Source organism: Ailuropoda melanoleuca, chromosome 15 (assembly GCF_002007445.2).
Source record: "Ailuropoda melanoleuca isolate Jingjing chromosome 15, ASM200744v2, whole genome shotgun sequence".
Classification (NCBI taxonomy): Eukaryota; Metazoa; Chordata; class Mammalia; order Carnivora; family Ursidae; genus Ailuropoda; species Ailuropoda melanoleuca.
In genome coordinates this window covers 14333201-14349410 of record NC_048232.1, presented here as the reverse complement: position 1 = coordinate 14349410, position 16210 = coordinate 14333201, and the positions used below count along the sequence as shown (strand labels likewise).

Here is a 16210-nt window from a genome sequence, read left to right as displayed (position 1 = left end):
CCTCACCACAAATGTAGCTGTTACCTTCTGTTGCCATACGACACAATTAACGATATTATTGACTATATTCCCTATGCTGTATCTTTTTTCCACATCACTTTTTCATTCCATAACTGGAATCCTGTATTTCCCACTCCCCTTCACCCATTTTACCCATCCCCTTTCCCCCTTTACCTCTGGCAACCTTCAAATTGTTCTCGGTATTTATAAGTCTGTTCTTACTTTTTGTTTGTTTTGTTTTTTTAGATTCCACATATAAGGTGAAATCATATGATATTTGTCTTTCTCTGACTTATTTCCCTTAGCATAGTATCTTCTAGATCCATCCATGTTATTGAAAATGGCAAGATCTTATCCTTTTATGGCTGAGTAATATTCCACTGCATATATCATTTCTTCTTTATCCATTCATCTGTGGATGGACACTTGGGTTGCTTCTATATCCTGACTATTGTCAATACTGCTGCAATCAACAAAAAGCTGCATATGTCTTTTCTATTTAGTGTATTTGTTTTCCTCAGTTGAACATCCAGTAGTGGAATGACTACAGCATATGGAATGACTGTTTTTAATTTTTAAGGAATCTCTAAATTGTTTTCCATAGCGGCTGTACCAATTTATATCCCCACCAACATTGCACAAAGTTTGCTTTTTTCCCACATCCTCACCAACACTTGTTATTTTTTCTCTTTTTGATTCTAGCCATTCTGACAGGTGTAAGGTAATATTTCATTGTGGTTTTGACTTGCCTTTCCCTGATGATTAGTGATGTTGAGCATCTTTTTATGTGTCTCTTGGCCATCTGTTTGTCTTCTTGGGAAAAATGTCTATTCAATTGGTCATCTTTCCATTTTTTAATTGGATTATTTGTTTCTAGGGTGTTGAATTGTATGAGTTCTTTATATATTTTGGTTATTAATCCCTTACCAAATGTATCATTTTCAAATATTTTTTCCCATTCAGTAAATTGCCTTTCTGTTTTGTTGGTGGTTCCCTTCTTTAGGAAAAAAATATTCTTTGGTGTAGTCCCAATAGTTTATTTTGCTTTTGTTTCCTTGCCTGATGAGACACCTCTGGAAAATGTTGCTACAGCTGATGTCAAAGACATTACTGTCCATGTTTTCTTTCAGAAGTTTTATGGCTTGGGTTCTCACATTCAGGTCCTTAATTCATTTTGAGTTTATTTTTGTATATGGTATAAGAAAGTGGTTCAGTTTCATTCTTTTGCATGTAGTTATCCAGTTTTTCCAACACAATTTTTGAAGAGACTGTCTTTACCCCATTGTGTATTCCTTCTGCATTTGTCATGGATTAATTGACCATATAAGTGTGGTTTTATTTCTGGGCTCTATATTCTGCTGTATTGATCTATGTGTTTACTTTTGTGCCAGTACCATACTTTTTTGATTATCACAACTTTGTAGTATATCTTGAAATCTGGGATTGTGATGCCTCCAACATGGATGTATTTTGGAGTATGTTCCACATGCACTTGAAAGGAATGTATATTCTATTGTTCTTGGATGGAATGTTCTGTTTATATCTGTTAAGGCCATCTGATGTAAAGTGTCATTCAAAAGACACCGTTTCCTTATAAATTTTTTTACCTGGGTGATCTGTCCATTGATGTAAGTGGGTGTTAAAGTCACCTACTATTATTTATTACTGTCAATTTCTCCCTTTATGTATGTGTTAGTATTTGGTTCCTGAGCACTCTGCATCAGAGGTGCCCTAGAAAGCTGTCTGAATTTGAAGTGACAGAGACCTGGAGTGTTCCCAGTGCAATGGCTGGTGCTGTAGAACCAGGGGTGTTGCAGTGTGCCCCATGTTGGGACCATATTGGTAGAATGGCTGGAGCTGGTGTGGTCTAGGTGACCAGGACTCACTGAGGCAGCAGGCTGGCTATAGTGTCTAGAACCCTGCTCTTGTCCACACTACCAAGGTGGAAGGGGAGCATAAACTGGGACACTTGCCAACCCCTCGAACCCAGAGAGTTCCAGCAGCTCCCCCAATATTTGGCATAATTATAGGCCTAGTTCCTTTATATTCTATTGCTCTTTTAAACCATAACTTTTTTTCTGCACCCCAGGGCATAGCAGGCTGGATGGGCTAGGGACCTTGCTCACCAAGGCAGCAGGCCAGCTATGGCATCCAGAACTAAATATCAGACACTACCACTACTCATAATAATTGAGATCGTTACTTATAGTTAAAGGAATAATTTTCCAAGTAGAGATAGCAATTCTAAATTCAAGAACACCTAATATATAATATAGCAATATATAAAGCAATATTTGTCACAATAAGAAAAATATTGACAAACCCTCCTTAACAGTGGGAGATTTAACATTCTCTCTAAATGACTGATCAACTAGATTTTTTAAAAAGTTTTTCAGACTGTGGATGGATACAACAATGAATTAATCTCTTAATTTATTAGTGATACATTGGATGATATACTAAAAAATCAGGGAGCAGATACTCCTCTCAGTCATGGACAAAACTTTTACAAAATTTGATCATGAACTAAGCCTGAAAGCAAGTGTTTCCAAATACCAAAGTAACAGGATCACAAAATTTTTGTTCACTAAACAAAATATAATTAAACTAGAAATTAATAAATAGATTGGGGCGCCTGGGTGGCGCAGTCGTTAAGTGTCTGCCTTCGGCTCAGGGCATGATCCCCGCGTTCTGGGATGAGCCCCACATCAGGCTCTTCCGCTATGAGCCTGCTTCTTCCTCTCCCACTCCCCCTGCTTGTGTTCCCTCTCTCACTGGCTGTCTCTATCTCTGCCAAATAAATAAATAAAATCTTTTTTAAAAAAGAAATTAATATATATATTAAGAAATATTTGAATATTTGAAATTTACTTGGAAATAATAAATGAAGGGAGAAAAATAATGGGAATATAAACATATTTAAAGGAATGATTATGAAAATAGTATACATCAAAACTTGTTTAATCTTACCAATTTTGTAGTACTAAATACTACATTAGAAAGCATCAGAAAGATTAAAAAATAATGAAACTAACTAACTCAGAAAATTAAAAAAATAGGACAACAAATGAAAAGAAGATAATCGTTTTGCATTTCCTAATGAAGTAATTGATTCAGGCGAAGATTTTTAGTAGATGCCAAACGATTAAATAAAGGATTGACAGAAAATGGAATTGATACAGAACTAAAGTATAAAGCCCACAGATTCCTTGCTGGTGACACCTTCCACTGTGATCAATATCAGCAACGTTAATAATTAGACAGCCAGCTTTTAGATGTGATGTAATAAGAAACACATAGTTTTATTCTTATAATATTCTTGCAAAGAAGCATTTTACCAACTTAATAATGTATTCCAATAAAATCTTTACACCTAAACTTTCAACTTATAGGAAATACCAAAACCTACAGTGATCCCAAATGCAAACAATCCACAAAGGAAGCACATATACTTTAAAAATCAGATGTTCTAAGGGAAAACTGATCTCTTCAAAAAACTAATGTCATAAAAAAGAAGAGAGGGAATGCACGATATTAAAATATGTTTTTGAGAAATACAATATATTGCCATTGATTGAATCATGGTCTGAAGAAACTAGATTTGAAAGGAATTGTATGAACTAATCGAGACATATGGGTAATATTAAATAATACTAAATTATTTTAGGGAATGATTAATTTTGTTAGGTGTGATAATACTTTTGTGGTTATGTAGAAAAGTGTCTTAGTTTTAGAGATGCATACTGAAATAATTAGGAGTATATTGTTATGTTATCTTTATATTTAAAAATTTACCAAAAACAGATGAAACCAATGATTTAATTGTTAAATCTAAGAGAGAGGTGTTTATAATTCCCTTTATTTTTTGTGTGTTTGAAATTCTTTTATAATAACAGGTTTCAAAAATAAAAAGCAAAGAAAATAGAAGCAGCCTCAGAGATCTGCTATTCTTCGCTAACGTAAACCAGACGTCAGCCCATCTAGGCTTCAGCCTCACCTAGAGCTGCCTCCCAATGTGCACAATGTGTGGCACTGAAATGTTTAGGGGCAGAGGTCATTCATCCCTCAGCAAGCTTGGCATTCTGCTGTGAATGATCATGACACTAATTCAACCTGGAAGTTTATGATCATACACCTTTTCCTTCTCTGGTTTTATACTTAGCATTCCAATATGAACTGTGAGTCAAGCAAATTTGGACAGCTCCTACTTGAGATAACCAAGAAAACTGGGGAGACATTCTGGAATTAAAAGCAGTTTCAACTCTTGGAACCAATTTTCCTATCCAGTTTTACCATTGCTACTTGGTTTAAATCCTGCAGAACATTTCTTTTCTGGCTGTCTCATTCTCTCCAATTTATAAGCTTTACCTGACAGAAATTGCCATTCTCCTTCCAGAATATGGAAAAAGAATTATATTCTAATATTGATAAAAATTAAGCAGCTCAACTTCATATTCATTTATCCAATCTATCCAAAACGCATTCAGTATGTGCTGTGAGGGACTCATACATAGGCAACCCCTAGAAGAAAGAGTGACATTGAGAAAGATCTTGAACATTAAAGGCAAAGTTTGCTACAGAAATCCAGAGAAAAAGCACTATCTATAGAATGAAACATGGGGCAGGCTATGAATAATGATAGTGTTGTTTCTACCTTATTCACCCTTTCATTTCCTTTTCTTACCTTGCTGTCTATGATTTCCTTTTTTACGTTGAATAAAAGTGACAATAGCAGGCATCCTTTTCTTGTTGCCAACCTAAAAGGGAAAATTTTGTACTTTCTCCACTAAGTATGATGTTGCCAAAGGCTTTTTTACTTTTCGTTTCTGTAATGGATTCTATTGGTTTCCACCAAGATTCTTTTCAATGAATCAGTCAGTGTAGCCAACCCCCAGCTACTGAAAATTACTGACAGTTAAAGTTTACAGCTGCCCTTTTCCACAAAGAATTATCCTGAATCAAACTGGAGCCAGTGGGGCAACCAGAGTCTACTGACTGAAATAGGATTACAAAGACGGACCACTTGTAAATACCATTGAGACATTGAAGAAAGAAAAACACAGGCTCATATTTATTAATCAGCAGTCTAAGACAAAGTATAAGGCTCAAAATTCTCCTTGGCAGCATTAAAAAAAAAAGAGCCATTTCTTGCAGGAAGGGAGTTAACAAACCTAAAGGCTAGAATTTATTTGTGAGAATATCAGAAATTCAAAGGAAGCCAAATTCTCGTTGTATAGATCAGGGCCTTCATAATAAAGTGGGATCCTGAGGTTTGGAATGGGGATATGCAGCCTCATATCATGCTCTCTACATGCGTCTATTGGCAGACAGTTTAAATACCTTCCCATTATGGCAGTTGGCTTCCCACAAAGTGGAAGATCCAAAAGATGAAGCAAAAATTTCAGTGCCTTTCATGACCTAGTTTTAGACATCAGGTACCATTACTTCCTCAATACTGTGTAGGTCACACAGTTCAGCCCCATTCAGTGGGAGGAAATCACTCAAGGGCTGGAATATCAAGAGACATGAATCATGGTTGCCATCATGGAGTCTGAGTTCCACAGACTACCCTTTGGCTTTTAATAATTCAAGTCTCTCCTACACATAAATTCTCATAAGGTCTTATACCTTTGCAACATCAGTTTGAATTCCATGGACCTCATCATCTAAATTAGGGACAAGCGTGTATGAGCTTCCTTGAATGTAGATTCTGAAGACCAGTGAATGAAGAGACAATTATCTGGTCTGCACACCCATCAGAATGGTGGTGCAGGGATAGGATAACCATAATAGACTCTTCTATATAAAACTGGTAAAACAGAAGGTACACAGGCATTATGGGCCCATAGCATTTCTACGATCTAGAACATCAGACACATGTTCATAGCTCCTTGATTAGGATTTAAGTCTTGGGAATGATTCACTGTGGTTCTGGATCTGCCTTCTGAACTTTCAGTTCTACCCTTCCCTTACTATGAAAGGTATCTTATGTTTGCAGCTGGGCCATGTTCTCAGCCTTCTTCCTGTATAAATTTGAGGATTCAAAGTCCAATTCTTTTTTTCATTGTCCCTGTTCCTTTCAGTTCAAATCAGTGCTGCTTCCATTATTTTTTAAATCATACATTAATGTTTTTTAAAGTTTTTATTTTAATGTCAGTTAGTTAACATACAGTGTAATATTAGTTTCAGGTGTACAATACAGTGATTCAGCACTTCCATACCAGAAATGAACTCATAACTATTTGGTCAATTAATCCTTGACAAAGAAGGAAAGAATATCCAATGAGGGAAAAGATAGTCTCTTCAAAAAATGGTGCTGGACAGCAACATGCAAAAGAATGAAACTGGGCCACCTTCTTATACCATACACAAAAATAAATTTAAAATGGATTACAGACCTAAATGTGAGACCTGAAACCATAAAAATCCTAGAAGAGAACAAAATATGTTTATTTTTAAAATCTTTGTGGTTCTCCTAGGAATCTTACTGAAGTTTAGTCCCTTAGATAATGGCCACACTGCAAGTCTCTTTGAGATAAGCCTTTTTCTAATTGGACTACCCAGTGAGGCTACTGAAGTTTAACACACTTTAGATTCTTAGAAGCCCTATGATTTAAGTAGAAGGTCCATGAGACACGACCTTAAAACATTACAAGGACTTTTGTTTGACTGATTTTTTCTAAGGTCTTTACAGGCACATTCTCCTCTTCATCTTTAGACCATGTTTTCCTGAACTTTCTCTGTACTTAATCTTTGCCTGGAATCCATTTTTAAATGTTTACATCATTCGTTATATGGAAAGTCCAGGAATTCTCCAAACCAGCAAATCCTTGATTTTCATGCTTAACGTTATTTCTCGAGCATATCTCTCTTCTTGCATTTTACTACTGGTGACAAGAAGCCAATTGGCATGCTCAGCAGTGTACCTTGAAGTTACCAGTTCACTAAGAAAATTTTCCACATTTCCTGGGGCGCCTGGGTGGCACAGCGGTTAAGCGTCTGCCTTCGGCTCAGGGCGATCCCGGCGTTATGGGATCGAGCCCCACATCAGGCTCCTCTGCTATGAGCCTGCTTCTTCCTCTCCCACTCCCCCTGCTTGTGTTCCCTCTCTCNCTCCCCCTGCTTGTGTTCCTTCTCTCACTGGCTGTCTCTATCTCTGTTGAATAAATAAATAAATAATCTTTAAAAAAAGAAAAGAAAAGAAAAGAAAATTTTCCACTTTCCATGTTAGTGCATGAGACAGCATGTTACACAGGGATCCACTTTCTTCTAGTTTCCAACAGTATTTTTCTCAGCCTTTTCAGCCCTCGATGTCCATTTCCTTGGGATCACTTGACCNTAAAAGAAAAGAAAATTTTCCACTTTCCATGTTAGCGCATGAGACAGCATGTTACACAGGGATCCACTTCCTTCTAGTTTCCAACAGTATTTTTCTCAGCCTTTTCAGCCCTCGATGTCCATTTCCTTGGGATCACTTGACCCCCATAAACAGTCTCTTTGCTGCCATTTCCCCAGAATTTCTCTTAAAGGCCTTCTACATTGTACCTCCTTCCTAGTTTCAAAGCAATGCCTACATTTTTTAGATTTTTGTTAGAGTAGCATCACAGTCCCAATACCCAAATCTCTATTAATTATCTATTGCTACATAAAAATTACCCCCAAATGCAGTGATTTAGAATGACAACAAATATGTTCTACTTCTTAGTTTCTTTTTTTTAAATGATTTTTTTTTATTATATTATGTTAGTCACCATACAGTACATCCCCGGATTCCGATGCAAAGTTCGATGCTTCATTAGTTGCGTATAATACCCAGTGTACCATGCAATACGTGCCCTCCTTACTACCCATCACCAGTCTATCCCATTCCCCCACCCCCCTCCCCTCTGAAGTCTTCAGTTTGTTTCTCATAGTCCATAGTCTCTCATGTTTCATTCCCCCTTCTGATTACCCCCCTTTCTTTATCCCTTTCTTCCCCTACCGATCATCCTAGTTCTTATGTTCCATAGATGAGAGAAATCATATGATAATTGTCTTTCTCTGCTTGACTTATTTCACTTAGCATTATCTCCTCCAGTGCCGTCCATGTTGCAGCAAATGTTGAGAATTCATTCTTTCTGATAGCTGAGCAATATTCCATTGCATATATGGACCACAGCTTCTTAATCCAGTCATCTGTTGAAGGGCATCTCGGCTCCTTCCACGATTTAGCTATTGTGGACAATGCAGCTATGAAACATTGGGGTGCATATGGCCCTTCTCTTCACTACATCTGTATCTTTGGGGTAAATGCCCAGTAGTGCAATGGCTGGGTTATAGGGTAGCTCAATTTTTAACTTTTTAAGGGACCTCCACACTGTTTTCCAGAGTGGCTTAGTTTCTTTTGACAAGAATTTAGGTGCAGCTTGGCAGGGTAGTTCTAACTCAGGGTTATTCATGAGGTTCAGTCAGACATCAGCTGGGACTGCAGTGATCTGAAAGCACAAATGGCCTGGAGGATCCACTTGAAGATGGTTCACTCCCATGGCTATCAAGCTGATTCTGGCTATTGGAGGAGGGTTTCAGTTCTTCTCTGAGGGACTCTCCATAGAACTATCTCAGTGTGTCATGACATGTTAGTTGGCTTCTCCATGAATTAGATATCCAAAAGAACTAAGACAGAAATTTTAATTTCTGTTAGTTTAACCCTTTATGATTTAGCTTCATAAATCACACAATGTTATTTCTGTAGCATCTTATCTTCTGAGGTCACACACCTCAGCCCTATTCACTGTTGGAAGGGACTATACAGGACATGAATGGCAGGAGATAAAGGGCATTGAGAGCCATCTCAGAGACTAGCTACCTTGAGATGGCTCCCTTCAACCAAGACAGAAAATCAAATACAATACTGCATTCTGGAAGGAATGTGAAAGATCAGTGCCATGCTAAAAGACTTAAAGGATACAGAATAATGATCTCCATCATAGTCCCCATTTAATTCACCAGTCTGGTCCCTTTCAGAACTGGATGAATAAAGGTGGATGTCAGTAGATTACTACAAACAGCTAAAGAATAGCCCTTCTCACGGCTCCTGTGTGGGCTTTTGTATCTTTACTACAGTAGATTCGTACAACTTTGGGTATGTGGAATATGACTACTGATAAAATAAATGTGTTTCTTCGATACTTTAATGAGGATCAGAGGCAGTTCACATTCACATGGGATGGACGGCAAGACATATGCATTATCTTGCCCCAAATCTGTATTATGTCTACTGCTTTCTGTTACAATACAGTCCCGAGAGATCAGAACTATCTAGAAATTCCATGAACGTTGCATTGGTAGAGTATATTGATGATGTATTATCTATTGCTACATAATGAAGTGCCCCAAACCTTAGGACTTAAAATACCAATAAACATTTATTACCTCACATAGTTTCTGTTGATCAAGAATTTGGGAGAAAGTTAGGTCAGTGGTTTTGGCTCAAGGTCTCTGAGGATTTTACAGTCAAGGTGTTTGTCAGGGCTGCAGTCATCTGAAGTCTTGGCTGGTGGTGGAAGTCCCACTTTCACATTGGCTCACACATCTGATTGGCAAATGGGTGCAGACTATCAAGAAGAAACCTTAGATCTACATCTCTTCATGGGGCTACTTGAGGCTCCTTATAACATAGAAGGCAGCATCCCCTAAGAAAACAAAGAAAAAGTTTTCATGACCTTGCCTTGGAAAGATTGCTCTATTCCATGTGAGAGAGGAATGCAGAAATAGAGAAATAGCAGAGGGAAAGAATCACTGGGGACAGGCTTGGAAGCTGGCTACTACACATGACATCATGTTAATTGATGTCCTAATAACTAAGAAATGGCAAGTACAGTGGATCCTTGAAAATGCAGGGGTTTAGAGGTGCTGACTTCTCATGCAATTAAAAATTTGTGTACAACTATTGACTCTTCGAAAACCTAACTACTAAGAGCCTACTGTTGGTTGGAAGACTTACAAATAAAATAAGCAGTCAGTTACCACATATTTTGTATATTGACGTATTATAGACTGTGTTCTCACAATAAAGTCAGCTAGAGAAAATAAAATGTTATTAAGAAAATCATAAGAGCAAATATGCAGTACCGTACTATATTTTAAAAATCCACATATTAAGTAGATCTGTGCAATTCAAACCTATGTTGTTCAAGAGTCAACGTACTCTGGATGCCTGGTAAGAAATATGCTCCAGATGGTGAGGGATAAACTCTACAAAGATTCAGGGACCTAAAAAATGAGTGAAACGTTTCTGGGTTTATTGGTCTGGGTGTTTCTGGATTTCCCTCCAAAATAACTGGCAAGTTATGTACCTTATACCTCCAACCACTAAGAAAAGAGCACAATGCTTAGTAGCCAGTTTTATGCTTCAGAGACAGTACGTTCCATACTTGACCACAATATTCTGTCTCATTTATCATGTGGCACATGAATTCTTGAGTGGAGTCAAATGCAAAACGATACCTTGCTGCAAGTTTGGGCTGCAGTAAAACCTCTCTGCAATATCATCTTACAGACCTCATGGTTCCCAAGATATCCGTGGGAGAGAAAGAAGCTGGGTGGACCCCTAACAAACCCCAATAGGAAAGTTGCAGCGCAGACAAAAGCTATTTCCTCATTTGTCCCCAACCTCGGTGCGTACCCTGCAGTTCTTCAGTTGTCCTGGCTATCTCTCCATTTGTCTTTGCAGGGGCTATTTCCTCTTCCTGAAATATTTTATCATTGTGTATCTTGGCTCACTCTTTCATGTGTCTGCTTAGATGTTACTTTATCACCAGTTGGGGAAGGACTAGATAAAACTGCAATCCCTACTCCTCACCCAGAGCTCTCCTTTCTCTGCTTTACTTTCTCCAGAGGATTTAATGTAACACAACAAATACTTCATTTATTTGTTTTTTGTATGTGCTCCACATTATAAATTTGATGAGGGTAAGAGTATTTGTCAATTTTTTAACTGCTGGATCGCCAATGTTTATATAGAAAAGTGTCTGTATAGTAGACAATAAGTAGATATTTATTGGATTGATAAATGCTAGACCCCAAATTTTAGTGAACATCTAATGAACATCTTCATTTCAGTGCCTTTGAGACACTGATCATTATCTCTCATTCTGTATGGCAGGTAGAAGAATACCTCCGTCCAAAGACGTTCATGTCCTAATCCTTGGAAATTCTAAATATAACTTGTGTAGATTACATGGAAAGGGGGAATTAGGTTGCAGATGAAATTAAGGTTGCTAATTAGCTGACCTTAAAATAAGGGCATTATCCCAGAGCAGATGGGTGGACTCAGTGTAATCACAAGAGTCCTTAAAGCTGGAAGAGTGACAAGAGGAGGAGCTCAGAGTGGTGTGATGTTAGAAGAACGCAACTAGCTTTTGCTGGCTTGAAAGACAAAAGAAGGGGTTGACAAGCCATGGAATGCAAGCAGCTTCTAGAAGCCTGAAGAGGCAAGGAAATGAACCCTTCCCAACGTCTATAGAAAGAGCAGCCTTGGCTTTAGCCTGGTGAGACCCTTGTCAGACCTTCAGAATTAAGGTAATACATTTGTGTGTGGTCTCTAAATTTTGTGGTAATTTGTTATGATTGCAATGGAAAATTAATACACTTCCTCCCTGTTTTGTTTAGATCTACTAATTCTCCTACACCCTCTTTATTACCAGGAGCACAGTATAATACAGAGGTCAGAGCTTCCTTTCAGGAGCAGAGTCGGCCCCCCCAAATCCAGTTCCTAAGTAGCTTCAGGAACCTTCAGCCTTCTGAAGATGAACTCCTACTTATTTACTCCTGTTTCCATTTCTGGAACCAAGCACACCTATAGCTTTGATCCCCATTTGTGTTTCTATTGTGTTTCTGATCTACAGAGATGCTAATCTTGTATTTAAGCATAGTTTTATTACATTTTTAATGTCCCCTTCCTTTCATAGTAAATCACCAAGTTTTATCCATTCTGCTTCTAAAATATCCATGGGATTTGCCCCTCATTGAAATTGCCACTAGTACTCTTCCACTTTAAGTCCTAAGCATCTCTTCAGGGATTATTGCAATAACTTCCTAACTGGTTTAGCTGTTTCCAGGCTTTCCCATTTTAAATCATTGTCCTCACTGCATACTGCCAGTTATAAGATGATGTTATTACTACACTGTTGAAAAATCTTAACTAGCTCCTACTATATTTAGAGCAAAGTCCATAGAATTAAGAACCGAGTAGTACTAAGGCCACAGGCTCTGGAATCAAATCGCCTGTGTTCTGAACTTTGTTTCAGTACTGGTTCTGGGTCAGAAAAATCTGAATTTGCATCCTAATTTTTCGATGTATTCCATGACTCAGGGAAAAGTTTTAATCCTCCTAAGAGATCATTGTAGTACTAATTCCAGAGTGGTGAGTATTGTACTGTAATGTAAATTGCTTAGACAGTGACTGGCATAAAATGTGATCAAAAAATATTAGCTACTTAACTATGTAAGATAGTATTCAATGTTATTAAGATTCTGGCCCTTTATATTAGTCTGTTCAGACTGCCATAACAAAATTCCAAATATTGGGTGACTTAAGTAACACAAATTAATTTTCTCACAATTTTGGAAGCTGCAAGTACAAAGATCCAAGTACAATCAGTGTTGGTTAATGGCAAGGCCTCTCTTCCTGGCTTATAGACAGCCACCTTCTTACTGTGTTCTCACATAGCTTCTTGTTGACATATATGTGGGATGAGAGAGATCTCTGGTGTCTTCCTGTTCTTATTAGGACACCATTGGTCTAGGGCCCCATCTTTATGACCTCATTTGACCTAATTACCACTTTTAAGGAACAGTCTCTAAATATAGTTACATTGAGAGTTAGGGCCTCAATATATGGATTCGGAGGGGACACAATTCAGTCTATGGCACCCTCCTTAACCTGACATTCCTGACTCTTCTCTTTCCAGTGATACAAATGCCAGGCTCCTGCCATAATAGTATTTCGTGTCAAAAATGCATATCTTCCCTTTCTTCTCTAGTCAAAATTCTATCCCATTCAAATCCGGAAACAACTCATCTTCCATCGCTCCTATGGTACTTTGTTCAAACCATTAACAGAGCCAACATGAGAATAGTATTTTTCAGTTGCATATTTCTTTTACATATGATGTTTTCTGTTAAATCTCATAATCATTGTATGATGTAATTATTATTAATGACCTTCCTTTATGAATGTGGCAACTGAGCCTCAAAGAGGTTGTTTATTCATCCTATCAGAAATAAGAACACTAAAAAATATGCTTGTTGTACAGGATGGTACTATTCATTGATGATGAAACACTGAAAGAGGATTAGGTTTTATGGAAAAAGATATTTTATTTGACACATAGCAAGTTCGTGGTGCCTATGACACATCCAAGTATGCAAATATTCTGTATCCATTTAATATAGCCAGTCTTGGAATAACATACAATTTGGGATTTAATCTTCTCATTCCATAATGTTAGCAGAAGTAAGTGTTAAGTGGCAAATAACCTCTTCTAGTGGTTAGTGAGGAACAACGTGTTAGTGAAGAATAATGCCAAATTATTTGTTTATTCTATATGTTCAACATTCTTTTTCTTCTCATTCTTACCATATATCTTAATTTCTAAGCAGACAATTTTTTCAATCATAGAAGTGGACAGGATCTGAAGTGAATGACATCTTAAGAGATTATCTAAAGGTAGTTCTTTTAATTTATAGGTGAAAAAACATAGCATAGTTTTTTTTGTCAAATTTCAAGTCAAGTCAAATTTCATTTTTTGATAGATTTATGCTGTTATTGGAAGATGTAAGGCATGGGGCACCTGGGTGACTCAGTCATTAAGCATCTGCCTTCGGCTCAGGTCATGATCTCAGGGTCCTGGGATCAAGCCCCACATTGGACTCCCCACTTGGCAGGGAGCCTGCTTCTCCCTCTCCCTCTGCCTGCTGCTCCCCCCTACTTGTGTTCTCTCTTTCTGTCAAATAAATAAATAAAATCTTAAAAAAAGGAAGATATAGGGCATATTTAAAAATAGTTTTATTAGTAAATGAGTATGGGATTGTTTGAGTAACTTGCCTAGAATGTATTAATCATATTGTAGGGTAGGTTTTTTAAAGATCTGATTTTTCTTAGGTAAATGGAATATAAATACACTAAATTGGGTGTTTCTCCCAACTGGTGCTTCCAGTTGGAGAATTGTTCTTTCCATGGTAGTTGCTGGGAACCAGGTAATGAAGTCATTGTGCTTTGTTTGACAGAGAAATTTTGGGAAAGACAGGAAACAAAACACAGAGGGTTTGACAGAGTAATTAATTCTATTGATGTGAACTAGTAAAGAAGGCTCAAGGGAATTAATCATGATGGAAATCTCAGCCCAGTTTTATGGCTGTGCACTGACTTGAATTTGAATTAAAGGGAAATATTACTAATAAAATTAACATACGAACAGAAATTTTCTGATTTTTTAGGACTCTCCTTTAGGACTAAAAATCGTTCATGCAATCTGTGTACATCTTAATGATACATATCACTTTAATCAAAGCCATAGATGGTACTAAGAAAAAAATAAGTGCTAAAATATGGAGTAATATAAATACTTCAAAGTAAATTTACATAATTTTCAAGTTATTTTGGGAAGAGAAAGGCATTATTGTCCTGTACCAGATATAAATGCAACAAACTTGACTGCTTTCAATATGTATTATGTTTATATATAGTGAATAAGAAAATTCTAAATGAATATTAATTTGGACTTCTATTGTATTTAAGCAAGTTCATATTTTAGATGTTATAACTAATGGATTTAGCAACATAAATAATTTAACATTAATCAAATATTCCTTGTTAAAAATATGCCCTGCTAATTAAAAAATTTTTAAACATTGCAAATAAAGAATATAACTTAAAGTGGAAAGGACATATCAATGTACTGAAGATTTTGCCAGCTCATTGTAGCTGGAAACTTAGAAAAATTGCAGATCAAGAAATATTCTATTTTTAAAATTGTATTTTGGAAGTTTAGCCTTTCCCCCATATCTATAGATAGTTAATCAAATCTATATCTACTATCTGTATATTAATGGAAAGGAAACAATTGTGACAAACACCTCTGAACTTAGAGGTCTGCCACTTCCATGTTCTCTGAACATAGACCCTTCTATGTCTTTCAGGAAGTGAAATAAACCTATAAATTGGAAGCCACCAAGAAAACATTATTTAACTGAAGCAGTCAGTACTACTTCCCCTGATCCCTCACGTGCTGAAAGGTAATGAATTTTTAAATTCCAGTAAAGGCAAGTATCTTTCCTTCTACTAACACTTATGGATCCAGCAATGTTCAATGCTCCATACTAGGTACTATGAATAAGACAAGTCCTTGACTTCCATAAATTTATATGCCAGGAGAGTAATTCCTTGCAAGTACCAGGATGAAGGTAACTGTCATAAGCAAGCTACAGAAAAGTTACCACGAAAATTTCAGAAGCTAGAATTTTTACTTCCGATTGGAACTATTGGAGTCAGCTTTATTACAAAATGGCATTTACACTATGTCTTCAAGAATGGGTAAGTTCTGCTTTGCAAAAATAGGGTAAAGAGAATTCGAAAAGGAATAGGATAACTATAGATACGATTCAGGAACTTTGAACAAGTCCTTTTAACTACAGCTAAGATTGTTGAAGTCAGAAATAAAGTATAAATTAACAAGCCCCCTTATTTGCAACCTATAAGGAACCCATCAGATTTTGCCCTTTTGTTGTAATTTCAAAGGTTAGCCAATATGTTCTCTTCTTTTTAAGCAGCACAAATACAAGTTTTTACACAAACTAAATTCCACTGAATGCTTGTCAATGACTAAAACCTGGACTTCAGTTCAGGTGTTGTGCACACAAGAGGGTAATGCTCTGATGAAAATACTCTACCATTTCCAGAAAGGCTGCTTTGATCTGTTTCCCTATAAATAGTTTGTAATTCTGCATTACATCCGGTAGAGACATTTCTAATGCACATTACACCACACCCTTCGGTTATGTACATAGTAGGTGGTTGGACTTTATATGATTTATCGAAGCGTACAGGCTGACAGCGTTCAAATTATTGGTGGCTCTCCACACAGACACGGATGTTTCCTCGCTGAAACTCAACCATCGTCTTGGAGTTATAGTTCAGTGTAACAAATATTACACATTTTAAAGAACAGGC

General features: G+C 37.0%; 1 long non-coding RNA gene across 1 annotated transcript in view; it reads left to right on the top strand.

Annotated features, from left to right (window-relative positions):
• LOC117796315 overlaps nucleotides 1-11553 on the top strand; it is a 46111-nt gene extending 34558 nt beyond the window's left edge. Inside the window, exon 4 of the long non-coding RNA XR_004620705.1 lies at nucleotides 11144-11553. This is a non-coding gene — a long non-coding RNA (uncharacterized LOC117796315). The remainder of the gene's footprint in view (nucleotides 1-11143) is intronic.
• The last annotated feature ends 4657 nt before the right edge of the window (nucleotides 11554-16210 follow it).